Here is a 14,091-nt window from a genome sequence, read left to right as displayed (position 1 = left end):
TTATAATGGGCTAAGTTGGGACACCCCTGCAGGGTATTATCTTTCGAAAGTCGTGCCCGCGGTTATGAGGCAGATGGGAATTTGTTAATGTCCAGTTGTAGAGTACTTGTCACTTGACTTAATTAAAATACATCAACCGCGTGTGTAGCCGTGATGGTCTCTTCTTGGCGGAGTCCGGGAAGTGAACACGGTTTGTGTTATGCATGAAGGTAAGTAGTTTCAGGATCACTTCTTGATCATTTCTAGCTTCACGACCGTTGCGTTGCTTCTATTCTCGCTCTCTTTTGCGTATGTTAGCCACCATATATGCTTAGTGCCTGCTGCAGCTCCACCTCATTACACCATCCTTTCCTATAAGCTTAAATAGTCTTGATCTCGCGGTGTGAGATTGCTGAGTCCTCGTGACTCACAGATTCTACCAAAACCAGTTGCAGGCACCGACGATGCCAGTGCAGATGACGTAACCGAGCTCAAGTGGGAGTTCGACGAGGAACATGGTCGTTGTTGGAAATATGCCCTAGAGGCAATAATAAATTGGTTATTATTATATTTCCTTGTTCATGATAATCGTTTATTATCCATGCTAGAATTGTATTGATAGGAAACTCAGATACATGTGTGGATACATAGACAACACCATGTCCCTAGTAAGCCTCTAGTTGACTAGCTCGTTGATCAATAGATGGTTACGGTTTCCTGACCATGGACATTGGATGTCGTTGATAACGGGATCACATCATTAGGAGAATGATGTGATGGACGAGACCCAATCCTAAGCCTGGCACAAGATCGTGTAGTTCGTTTGCTCAGAGCTTTTTCTAATGTCAAGTATCATTTCCTTAGACCATGAGATTGTGCAACTCCCGAATACCGTAGGAATGCTTTGGGTGTACCAAACGTCACAACGTAACTGGGTGGCTATAAAGGTGCACTACAGGTATCTCCGAAAGTGTCTGTTGGGTTGGCACGAATGGAGACTGGGATTTGTCACTCCGTGTAAACGGAGATGTATCTCTGGGCCCACTCGGTAGGACATCATCATAATGTGCACAATGTGACCAAGGAGTTGATCACGGGATGATGTGAGTTACGGAACGAGTAAAGAGACTTGCCGGTAACGAGATTGAACAAGGTATAGGATACCGACGATCAAATCTCGGGCAAGTAACATACCGATAGACAAAGGGAATTGCATACGGGATTGATTGAATCCACGACATCGTGGTTCATCCGATGAGATCATCGTGGAACATGTGGGAGCCAACATGGGTATCCAGATCCCGCTGTTGGTTATTGACCGGAGAACGTCTCGGTCATGTCTGCATGGTTCCCGAACCCGTAGAGTCTACACACGTAAGGTTCGATGACGCTAGGGTTATAGGGAAAGTATGTACGTGGTTACCGAATGTTGTTAGGAGTCCCGGATGAGATCTCGGACGTCACGAGGAGTTCCGGAATGGTCCGGAGGTAAAGATTTATATATGGGAAGTCCTGTTTTGGTCACCGGAAAAGTTTCGGGTGTTATCGGTAATGTACCGGGACCACCGGGAGGGTCCCGAGGGTCCACCAAGTGGGGCCACCAGCCCCAGAAGGCTGCGTGGGCCAAGTGTGGGAGGGGACCAGCCCCAGGTGGGCTGGTGCGCCCCCCCACCAAGGCCCAAGGCGCATGGGAGAGTGGGAGGGGGCAAACCCTAGGTCCAGATGGGCCTTAGGGCCCATCTAGTGGGGCGCCCCCCCTCTCCTCCCCTTGGCCGCCCCCCTTGATGGGATCTAGGGCTGGCCGCCAGCCCTTGGGGTGGAAACCCTAGAGGGGGCGCAGCCCCCTCCCCCCCTATATATAGTTGAGGTTTGGGCTGCCCAAGACACGTGAGAACGTCTCTCTTTCGGCGCAGCCCTACCCCTCTCCCTCCTCCTCCTCACCCGCGGTTCTTGGCGAAGCCCTGCGGGATTGCCACGCTCCTCCATCACCACCACGCCGTCGTGCTGCTGCTGGATGGAGTCTTCCCCAACCTCTCCCTCTCACCTTGCTGGACCAAGGCGTGGGAGACGTCACCGGGCTGCACGTGTGTTGAACGCGGAGGCGCCGTGGTTCGGCGCTTAGATCGGAATCAACCGCGATCTGAATCGCTACGAGTACGACTCCCTCATCCGCGTTCTTGCAACGCTTCCGCATCGCAATCTACAATGGTATGTAGATGCACTCCCCTTCCCCTCGTTGCTAGATTACTCCATAGATTGATCTTGGTGATGCGTAGAAAATTTTGAATTTCTGCTACGTTCCCCAACAGTGGCATCATGAGCTAGGTCTATGCGTAGTTTCTATGCACGAGTAGAACACAAAGTATTTGTGGGCGTAGATGTTGCCAATTCTTCTTGCCGCTACTAGTCTTATCTTGTTTCGGCGGCATTGTGGGATGAAGCGGCCCGGACCGACCTTACACGTACGCTTACGTGAGACAGGTTCCACCGACTGACATGCACTAGTTGCATAAGGTGGCTAGCGGGTGTCTGTCTCTCCCACTTTAGTCGGAACGGATTCAATGAAAAGGGTCCTTATGAAGGGTAAATAGAAATTGGCATATCACGTTGTGGTTTTACGTAGGTAAGAAACGTTCTTGCTAGAAACCTATACAAGCCACGTAAAAACTTGCAACAACAATTAGAGGACGTCTAACTTGTTTTTGCAGCATGTGCTATGTGATGTGATATGGCCAGAAGATGTGATGAATGATATATGTGATGTATGAGATTGATCATATTCTTGTAATAGGAATCACGACTTGCATGTCGATGAGTATGACAACCAGCAGGAGCCATAGGAGTTGTCTTTATTTTTGTATGACCTGCGTGTCATTGAATAACGCCATGTAAATTACTTTACTTTATTGCTAAGCGTGTTAGCCATAGAAGTAGAAGTAATCGTTGGCGTGACAACTTCATGAAGACACAATGATGGAGATCATGATGATGGAGATCATGGTGTCATGCCGGTGACAAAGATGATCATGGTCCCCCGAAGATGGAGATCAAAGGAGCAAAATGATATTGGCCATATCATGTCACTATTTGATTGCATGTGATGTTTATCATGTTATGCATCTTATTTGCTTAGAACGACGGTAGTAAGTAAGATGATCCCTCACTAAAATTTCAAGAGACGTGTTCCCCCTAACTGTGCACCGTTGCGAAGGTTCGTTGTTTTGAAGCACCACGTGATGATCGGGTGTGATAGATTCTAACGTTCGAATACAACGGGTGTTGAGGAGCCTAGCATGTACAGACATGGCCTCGGAACACATGCGAAACACTTAGGTTGACTTGACGAGCCTAGCATGTACAGACATGGCCTCGGAACACAAGAGACCGAAAGGTCGAGCATGAGTCGTATAGAAGATACGATCAACATGGAGATGTTCACCGATGATGACTAGTCCGTCTCACGTGATGATCGGACACGTCCTAGTTTGACTCGGATCATGTATCACTTAGATGACTAGAGGGATGTCTATCTGAGTGGGAGTTCATAATCAGATGAACTTCATTATCATGAACATAGTCAAAAAGGTCTTTGCAAATTATGTCATAGCTTGCGCTTTAGTTCTACTGGTTAAGATATGTTCCTAGAGAAAATTTAGTTGAAAGTTGGTAGTAGCGATTATGCGGACTGGGTCCATAAACTGAGGATTGTCCTCATTGCTGCACAGAAGGCTTATGTCCTTAATGCACCGCTCGTGTGCTGGCCTCAGCGTCGTCTGTAGATGTTACGAAACATCTGACATACACGTTTTGATGACTACGTGATAGTTCAGTGCGTAATGCTAATGGTTTAGAATTGTGGCACCAGAGACGTTTTTGAAACGTCGCAGAACATGTGAGATGTTCCGAAGACTGAAATTGGGATTTCAGACTAGTGCCCACGTCAAAAGGTATGAGACCTCTGACAAGTTTCTTAAGCCTGCAAACTAAGGGAGAAAAGCTCAATCGTTGAGCATGTGCTCAGATTGTCTGAGTACTACAATCACTTGAATCCAGTGGGAGTTAATCTTCCAGATGAGATAGTGATGGTTCTCCATAGTCACTGCCACCAAGTTATTAGAGCTTCGTGATGAACTATAACATATCAGGGATAGTTATGATGATCCTTGAGCTATTCACGATGTTTGACACCGCGAAAGTAGAAATCAAGAAGGAGCATCAATTGTTGATGGTTAGTAAAACCACTAGTTTCTAGAAGGGCAAGGGAAGAAGGGATACTTCATGAAACAACAAATCAGTTGATGCTCTAGTGAAGAATCCCAAGGTTGAACCCAAACCCGAGACTAAGTGCTTCTGTAATGAGGGGAACGGTCACTGAAGCGGAACTACCCTAGATACTTGGTAGATAAGAAGGCAGGCAAGGTCGACAGAAGTGTATTGGATATACATTATATGAATGTGTACTTTACTAGTACTCCTAGCAGCAGCAGGGTATTAGATACCGGTTCGGTTGCTAAGTGTTAGTAACTCGAAATAAAAGCTGCGGAATAAATGGAGACTGGCTGAAGGTGAGATGACGATGTGTTTTGGAAGTGTTTCCAAGGTTGATGTGATCAAGCATCGCATGCTCCCTCTACCATCGAGATTTGGTGTTTGCGTTGAGCATGATTGGATTATGTTCATTGCAATACGGTTGTTCATTTAAGGAGAATAATGGTTACTCTGTTTATTTGAATAATACCTTCAATGGTCTTGCACCTAAAATGAATCTCGATCGTAGTGATACACATGTTCATGCCAAAAGATATAAGATAGTAATTATAGTTGCACATACTTGTGGCACTGCCATTTGAGTCATATTGGTATAGAACGCATGAAGAAGCTCCATGTAGATGGATCTTTGGACTCAGTCGTTTTTGAAAAGATTGAGACATGCGAACCATGTCTATTGGTATATATGCATGAAGAAACTCCATGCAAATGGATCGTTTGGACTCACTTGATTTTGAATCACTTGAGACATGCAAATCATACCACATGGGCAAGATGACTGAAAGGCCTCGCTTTCAGTAAGATGGAACAAGAGAGCAACTTATTGGAAGTAATACATTTTGATGTATGCAGTCCAATGAGTGCTGAGGCATGCAGTGGATATCGTTATGTTCTTACTTCACAGATGGTTTGAGTAGATGCTGAGTGTATTTACTTGATGAAACACAAGTCTGAATTATTGAAAGGTTCAAGTAATTTCAGAGTGAAGTTGAAGATCGTCGTGACAAGAAGATAAAATGTCTGTGACATGATCATAGAGATGAGTGTCTGAGTTACGAGTTTGGCACACAATTAAGACATTGTGGAAAGTGTTTCACAGTTAATACCGCCTGTAACACCACAGTGTAATGGTGTGTCCGAACATCATAACTGCACCCTATTGGATATGGTGCATACCATGATGTCTCTTATGGAATTACCACTATCATTTATGGGTTAGGCATTAGAGACAACCGCATTCACTTTAAAAGGGGCACCACGCAATTCCGTTGAGACGACACCGTTTAGAGAAACCTAAGTTGTCGTTTCTTAAAAGTTTGGGGCTGCGATGCTTATGTGAAAAAGTTTCAGGCTGATAAGCTCAAACCCAAAGCGGATAAATGCATCTTCATAGAAAACCCAAAACAGTTGGGTATACCTCCTATTTCAGATCTGGAAGCAAAAGTAATTGCTTCTAGAAACGAGTCCTTTCTTGAGGAAAAGTTTCTCTCGAAAGAATTGAGTGGGAGGATGGTGGAGACTTGATAAGGTTATTGAACCGTCACTTCGACTAGTGTATAGCAGGGCACAAGAAGTTGTTTCCTATGGCACCTACACCAATTGAAGTGGAAGCTTATGATAGTGATCATGAAACTTCGGATCAAGTCACCACCAAACCTCGTAGGACGACGAGGATGCGTGCTACTTCAGAGTGGTACGTGATCCTGTCTGAGATATCATGTTGTTGGACAATACTGAACCTACGAGCTATGGAGAAGCGATGGTGGGCCCATATTCCGACAAATGGTTAGAAGCCATGAAATCCGAGATAAATGGATCTTTGAGAAGAAGACGGACGTGGACGGTAATGTTACCGTCTATGAAGCTCGACTTGTGGCAAAGAGTATTTCCACAAGTTCAAGGAGTTGACTACGATGAGATTTTCTCATCCGTAGCGATGCTTAAGTCCGTCGGAATCATGTTAGCATTAGCTGCATTTATGAAATCTGGAAGATGGATGTCAAAACAAGTTTCCTTACCAGTTTTCGTAAGGAAAGGTTGTATGTGATACAATCAGAAAGGTTTTGTCGATCCTAAGGATGCTAAAATGTATGCTAGCTCCAGCGATCCTTCCATGGATTAGAGCAAGCATCTCGGAGTCAGAATATACGCTTTGATGGGGTGATCAAAGTTTTTGGGTTTATACAAAGTTTATGAGAAACTTGTATTTCCAATAAAGTGAGTGGGAGTGCTACAACATTTCTGATAAGTATATGTGAATGACACATTGTTGATCCGAAATGATGTAGAATTTCTGGAAAGCATAAAGGGTTGTTTGAAAGGAGTTTTTCAAAGGAAGACCTGGATAAAGCTGCTTACATATTGGGCATCAAGATCTATAGAGATAGATCAAGACGCCTGATGATACTTTCAAAGAACGCACACCTTGACATGATTTTGAAAGAGTTCAAAATAGATCAGCAAAGAAGGAGTTCTTGGCTGTGTTACAAGGTGTGAGAATTGAGTAAGACTCAAGACATGACCACAGCAGAAGAGAGAGAAAGGACGAAGGTCGTCCCCTATGCTTTAGACGTAGGCTCTACAGTATGCCATGCTGTGTACCGCACATGAAGTGTGCCTTGCCATGAGTTGGTCAAGGGGTACAATAGTGATCCGGGAATGGATCACATGACAGCGGTCGAACTTATCCTTAGTATCTAGTGGACTAAGGAATTTTCTCGATTATGGAGGTGAAAAGGAGTTCGTCGTAAAGGGTTACGTCGATGCGAACATTGACACTAATCCAGATGACTCTGAGTAGTAAACCGGATTCGTATAGTAGAGCAGTTATTTGAAATGGGTCCAAGTAGCGCGTGGTAGTATCCACAAGATGACATAGATATTCGTAAAGCACACACGGATCTGAAAGGTTCAGACCCGTTGACTAATAAACTCTCTCACAAGCATAACATGATCAAACCAGAACTCATTGAGTGTTAATCACATAGTGATGTGAACTAGATTGGTGACTCTAGTAAACTCTTTGGATGTTGGTCACATGGTGATGTGACCTATGAGTGTTAATCACATGGTGATGTGGACTAGATTATTGACTCTAGTGCAAGTGGGAGACTGTTGGAAATATGCCCTAGAGGCAATAATAAATTGGTTATTATTATATTTCCTTGTTCATGATAATCGTTTATTATCCATGCTAGAATTGTATTGATAGGAAACTCAGATACATGTGTGGATACATAGACAACACCATGTCCCTAGTAAGCCTCTAGTTGACTAGCTCGTTGATCAATAGATGGTTACGATTTCCTGACCATGGACATTGGATGTCGTTGATAACGGGATCACATCATTAGGAGAATGATGTGATGGACGAGACCCAATCCTAAGCCTGACACAAGATCGTGTAGTTCGTTTGCTCAGAGCTTTTTCTAATGTCAAGTATCATTTCCTTAGACCATGAGATTGTGCAACTCCCGGATACCGTAGGAATGCTTTGGGTGTACCAAACGTCACAACGTAACTGGGTGGCTATAAAGGTGCACTACAGGTATCTCCGAAAGTGTCTGTTGGGTTGGCACGAATCGAGACTGGGATTTGTCACTCCGTGTAAACGGAGAGGTATCTCTGGGCCCACTCGGTAGGACATCATCATAATGTGCACAATGTGACCAAGGAGTTGATCACGGGATGATGTGAGTTACAGAACGAGTAAAGAGACTTGCCGGTAACGAGATTGAACAAGGTATAGGATACCGACGATCGAATCTCGGGCAAGTAACATACCGATAGACAAAGGGAATTGCATACGGGATTGATTGAATCCCCGACATCGTGGTTCATCCGATGAGATCATCATAGAACATGTGGGAGCCAACATGGGTATCCAGATCCCGCTGTTGGTTATTGACCGGAGAACGTCTCGATCATGTCTGCATGGTTCCCGAACCCGTAGGGTCTACACACTTAAGGTTCGATGACGCTAGGGTTATAGGGAAAGTATGTACGTGGTTACCGAATGTTGTTCGGAGTCCCGGATGAGATCCCGGACGTCACGAGGAGTTCCGGAATGGTCCGGAGGTAAAGATTTATATATGGGAATTCCTGTTTTGGTCACCGGAAAAGTTTCGGGTGTTATCGGTAATGTACCGGGACCACCGGGAGGGTCCCGGGGGTCCACCAAGTGGGGCCACCAGCCCCAGAAGGCTGCGTGGGCCAAGTGTGGGAGGGGACCAGCCCCAGGTGGGCTGGTGCGCCCCCCCACCAAGGCCCAAGGCGCATGGGAGAGTGGGAGGGGGCAAACCCTAGGTCCAGATGGGCCTTAGGGCCCATCTAGTGGGGCGCCTCCCTCTCCTCCCCTTGGCCGCCCCCCTTGATGGGATCTAGGGCTGGCCGCCAGCCCTTGGGGTGGAAACCCTAGAGGGGGGCGCAGCCCCCTCCCCCCCATATATAGTTGAGGTTTGGGCTGCCCAAGACACATGAGAACGTCTCTCTTTCGGCGCAGCCCTACCCCTCTCCCTCCTCCTCCTCTCTCGCGGTGCTTGGCGAAGCCCTGCGGGATTGCCACGCTCCTCCATCACCACCACGCCGTCGTGCTGCTGCTGGATGGAGTCTTCCCCAACCTCTCCCTCTCACCTTGCTGGATCAAGGCGTGGGAGACGTCACCGGGCTGCACGTGTGTTGAACGCGGAGGCGCCGTGGTTCGGCGCTTAGATCGGAATCAACCGCGATCTGAATCGCTACGAGTACGACTCCCTCATCCGCGTTCTTGCAACGCTTCCGCATCGCGATCTACAATGGTATGTAGATGCACTCCCCTTCCCCTCGTTGCTAGATTACTCCATAGATTGATCTTGGTGATGCGGAGAAAATTTTGAATTTCTGCTACGTTCCCCAACAGTCGTTACTATGTGTCTTTTCCTGATGATCAGTAGTGGAGCCCAGTTGGGACCATCGGGGATCTAGCATTTGGGGTTATCTTATTTTCATTTGGGATTTGACCGTAGTCGGTCTATGTGTGTATTTTGGATGATGTATGAATTATATTTATGTATTGTGTGAAGTGGCGATTGTAAGCCAACTCTCGTTATCCCATTCTTGTTCATTACATGGGATTGTGTGAAGATGACCATTCTTGCGACAAAACCACAATGCGGTTATGCCTCTAAGTCGTGCCTCGACACGTGGGAGATATAGCCGCATCGTGGGCGTTACAGGCCGGTCCATTTGGAGCCGCATCGTAGGCGATAATTAGTACAAGCCGAAATATGTTTTTCTTAAACAAAAGAACCAAAATATGCTTTCGCGGCAGTCAAAGCCTATTATGCGCCTTAAGCGCCCGTTTTAGGCGTTCCCCAAACGGGCGCACACGCCCTTCCTATTTCGAACTGCAAAAAACATGAACAGAAATAATACTCACACAACTAGAATGTTGGGCCGGTCCATTTGGAGCCGCTTCGTAGGCGATAATCAGTACGAGCCGAAATATGTTTTTCTTAAACAAAAGAACCAAAATATGCTTTCGCGGCAGTCGAAGCCTATTCGGCGCCTTAAGCGCCCGTTTTAGGCGTTTCCGCAAACGGGCGCACACCCCCTCCGTGTGCGATGGGCTGGCCCATTAGTCCCTTTTTTCTGTTTCGAACTGCAAAAAATTGCGCACGGGTGAGGTGAGACTCCGGGAACACCTATTTGACGCATTCTGCGTAAAAAAGACATCCGTTCGCAAAGAAATCGCGCGACTGGGCAGGGCCATTTGGATTGACCTCGCGCGAGAGGTCGGGCGACAAATGTGTAAAAAGAAAAAAAATACAAATGCGTAAAAAGAAAAAAGCGAGCCACTGGAATTCGAACTGCAGACCTCCAATTTGTGCACCCGACAAGCTAGCCACAACACCTACTAAAGCTTTCAAGACATATGTGTGGCGCGAATACAAATGAACTAAAACCGCGGCTTAACTTGGGCATTACTTTAAAACTGTTAACACTTTTCGGAAATTATGAATACATTTTGACAAACGTGACCCAATTTTAAATTATGGAACATCTTTTGAAACTGCGAATAAAATTTAAATTCTCGAATATTTTTTGAATCTGGAAAAAACGTGAAAAATTGTACATCTTTTGAAAATCCAAACAAATTTCTACAATGCAAATATTTCTGAAATGTTCCAATTTTTTTTTGTAAAACGTGAATAATTTTCAAAACTCTAGAACATATTTTGAAAATGCAATTTTTTTAAATGGTGAACAAAATTTGAAAACCGGTACAACTTTTGAAATGCAGACCAAAAATTTGAATCTGAGAACTTGAAAATCCTTAAGATTATTTGTACACGTGGAGAAAAATAAAAAAAGGAAACAATTTCTGTAAACACGAACAAATTTTCAAATTCCAGAACATTTTTGGAAAACGCAAACATTTTTTTAATTGGTGAACAAATTTTGAAAAAAGTTACAACTTTTGAAACGGAGAACAAAATTTTGAACCTGAGAACAATTTGAAAATCCGGAAGACTTTTTGTATATGTGAACCAAAACTTGAAAATGGAAACATTTTTTGAACTTTTGAACAAAATTTGAAAACGTGATTGTTTTTTAACCTATGAACCTGTTTTCAAAGGAAAACATTTTTAAATATCATGAATATTTTTTGAATTGTGGCAAAAATTTAGAAAAAAAGAAACATTTTTTGAATTTCTAAACAAATTTCAGAACAAGAACATTTTCTGAAATTCCCAAACATATCTTAATTTGTGAACAAATTTGGAAAACTGAACATTTATTGAATTTCTAAACAATTTTTTGAAAAAGGAACATTTTCTAAAATTACCATATTTTCTAAAATATGTGAACAGAAATGAAAAACGTGAAAGTTTTCTGAATTTGTGAAGAATTTTGAAAATAGGAACATTTTTTTAAACTTTCGACACTTTTTTGAAAAGGGCAACATTTTTTGAAAATCCTGAGATTTTTCTAATTAATGAAAAGAATTTAAAAACGTGAACACTTTTTGAATTTGTGAACAAATTTTGAAACATGGACATGTTTTGGATTTTTCAACAAATTTGAAAACAGGAGCTTATTTTTTAATCCAAACATTTTTTATTTTCTAAAAAACTAAAAAAGACAAACACGTTTTGAAAATTTGAACATTTTTTGAAAATAAGAGAACAATTTTCGAATTTCTAAACTTCTAGGAAATTTCTCTAAAAAATTTGAAAACAGGAACATTTTCTGAAAAACAAAAAAATCTGAAAAATACAATTTTTAATAAATTTCTGAAAAATTCGTTGAAAATAGAAAAGAAGAGATAAAAGAGCAAGAAGATAGAAAAAAGACAGAAAAAAGAACGAGAAAAAAAAATAAAGGAAAGAAAAATAAAAAATAAAAACGAAAAAGAAATATAAAAAAGGATTAGGAACCTTCTAGAAGGTTCCCACAACCCGAAAAAAAGGCCGGCTATGACGTCCATAGAAGGTTCCCAAAACCGGTATTGTTGGAACGCTTAACATGCCGGCCCAACCGGCCCACCCGCGAGAGCTTGCTCGATAGCCCTGTGCGGTACCCCAACTGCTTGCCGCAGAGAGCGGCAAATAGAGTTTTCCTGAGACTCGAACTCGCGACCTTGCCCCCTCCCCGTTTCATGTTAGCGATGGTAGTCAACTACGACAACTATCTGGTGTGATTCGCGAGATCCTTTTTATTATTTTATTGCACATTCTTTTCATTTTTCTTATTTCTTGTTCCTTATTCCTTTCTTTTTCTTAAATGCATGATTTTTTGAAAAACAAATCCAGTCAACTTTTTCCCAATTGGTGAACTATTTATTCAAGTCCTATATAGAAATGCCCGCTAAAGAGAAAATCTATTTGATTGTCTCTCGGCCAATATCGATTTTTAGAAAGAAAAAACAAGAATTTTCTTCTTTTTTTATTAACATTAAGAAAAAAGAATATAACTAAAATGGAATTGGCAATATAATTTTTATAGACTTTTGAAAGAAAAAAGGGATTTTTTTGCAACCGTTATTTCTTATTTCTTGCCTATATCATATCACGGAAACCTTTCGCTTTGAAACGTGGAGAGATGGCTGAGTGGACTAAGCGGTGGATTGCTAATCCGTTGTATAATTTTTTTGTACCGAGGGTTCGAATCCCTCTCTTTCCGCTTCCTTGGATCATTTGGGACTTTCGAATTGGAAAGAATTTTGACCCCGGATTTTCTCATAGATAAATGTACGAAACAAATCCAATAAGAAAAAAAATTGAATTTTTACTCCTCGCGTCCAGGATTCCATCCTGGGTCATTAGATAAGAATCCTAAGATAAAGAGTGAAACAAAGAATATCGCTACTGTATAAACAAAAAGTTTGAGAGTAAGCATTACATAATCTCCAAGTTTTTTTAAGGAATAGATTGCCTGTTTTTCCTTACCACACGGATCCACTAGGATGGTTTTTTTATACCTAAAAATGCAAAAAAGAATTCTGGATTTTTTGCAAGAATTCATTTATAATAAGCACTCTTATCAATAGCAAATATAGGGTTAGGTGGTTAGGTATTGTGTAGGTACCTTTAGGTACCTGCTCAACCTAGGTGCATGGGAGTAGAAAGGCTGATCCAAATTTATTGCTTTAGCTACCCATTCAATGTAGAAGAATTTAAATTTTAGAATCGAAGGTTCATAATATAAAAATATAAAACTTCTCGGCTTTTACAAATTTTTAATTTTTTTGGAATGAACACATCATTCAATTTGGCATATAGAGTACTAAAGATTTCATCGAAAACTTACAACAGCTTGCCAAACAAAGGCTAATAGAAAAAATAATAGAGGTACAACAGGCATAATATCCATGATTGGATTGAAAATAACATAAGCTTCGGGTAATTTGGCAAAGAAAAAACTAGTAGGATAAAGAACAAAATTAAAACAGATACAGGTTAAACTAAGTATATTAGGCATAACAAGCATTTCATTCTTGTAGAGTAAATAATTGGGCTTTTCTTGAGTTATTTTTTTAAGGGAAAGAAGGAAAAGACATATTTGAAATCCTTTTTCTTCGGACTTTCCCAAACACAAAACACCTCCTTGTATTCGCACTCTCAAATGAGAGTGGAATAAATTCGACTTTCATATAATATCTTAATAGAATTACATGTAATGATCAATGCATTTTTTTGATTCTATATTATCCGCATGTGTAGAATACTAGCAAGAGAACATCCCTCCTTTTTTATGTAATTGAAATGGTATTGACGAAAAACAAATAAACATACTGGTGTTTATTAGTGTCGCATAAAACCCAAAATGGGGCGTGGCCAAGTGGTAAGGCAGCGGGTTTTGGTACCGTTACTCGGAGGTTCGAATCCTTCCATCCCAGATTGTTTCTGATGAAACAAACGGTGAAATCATATAGTATTCCGTACGAGATAAAAGTTTATTAAAGAGAATAATGATATCTTATTCTTTCTAAGAAAACATAATAAAGTCTTAAGTCCAGTCAAATTGACAATATTTATTTTCATGAAAAAATGGGATCTATCAAGCACATTCAGGATATGCCTCTACTATAAAATCGCTTAGTCATATTTTTTCTTCCTTTTGGTATTCGAGTTGAAGAAGTATGAGAACTCTATAACTACCAAAAACTTTCAATCTTTTCATTGGAATAGTTTATTTAGTTATTATAGTTAACTGTTTTTGGTACTGAAAAAATATATTACTACTAGAATTCTAATTCTAGTAATTAAATTAATTAAACTTTTGTGGAGGTTGATAGTTTATTTATTGAGGAAGAGTCAATCCTTCTCTTCCCACTTCAAGATTGATCATCTCAAGCCATCC

General features: G+C 41.9%; 1 non-coding gene across 1 annotated transcript; it reads left to right on the top strand.

Annotated features, from left to right (window-relative positions):
- Positions 1-12,324: 12,324 nt before the first annotated feature.
- Positions 12,325-12,411, top strand: TRNAS-GCU (transfer RNA serine (anticodon GCU)). Its single transcript has one exon. It is a non-coding gene; the product is annotated as a tRNA-Ser (tRNA).
- Positions 12,412-14,091: the final 1,680 nt, after the last annotated feature.

Source organism: Aegilops tauschii, chromosome 1 (assembly GCF_002575655.3).
Source record: "Aegilops tauschii subsp. strangulata cultivar AL8/78 chromosome 1, Aet v6.0, whole genome shotgun sequence".
Taxonomy (NCBI): Eukaryota; Viridiplantae; Streptophyta; class Magnoliopsida; order Poales; family Poaceae; genus Aegilops; species Aegilops tauschii.
This window is presented reverse-complemented; position numbering and strand designations above follow the sequence as displayed.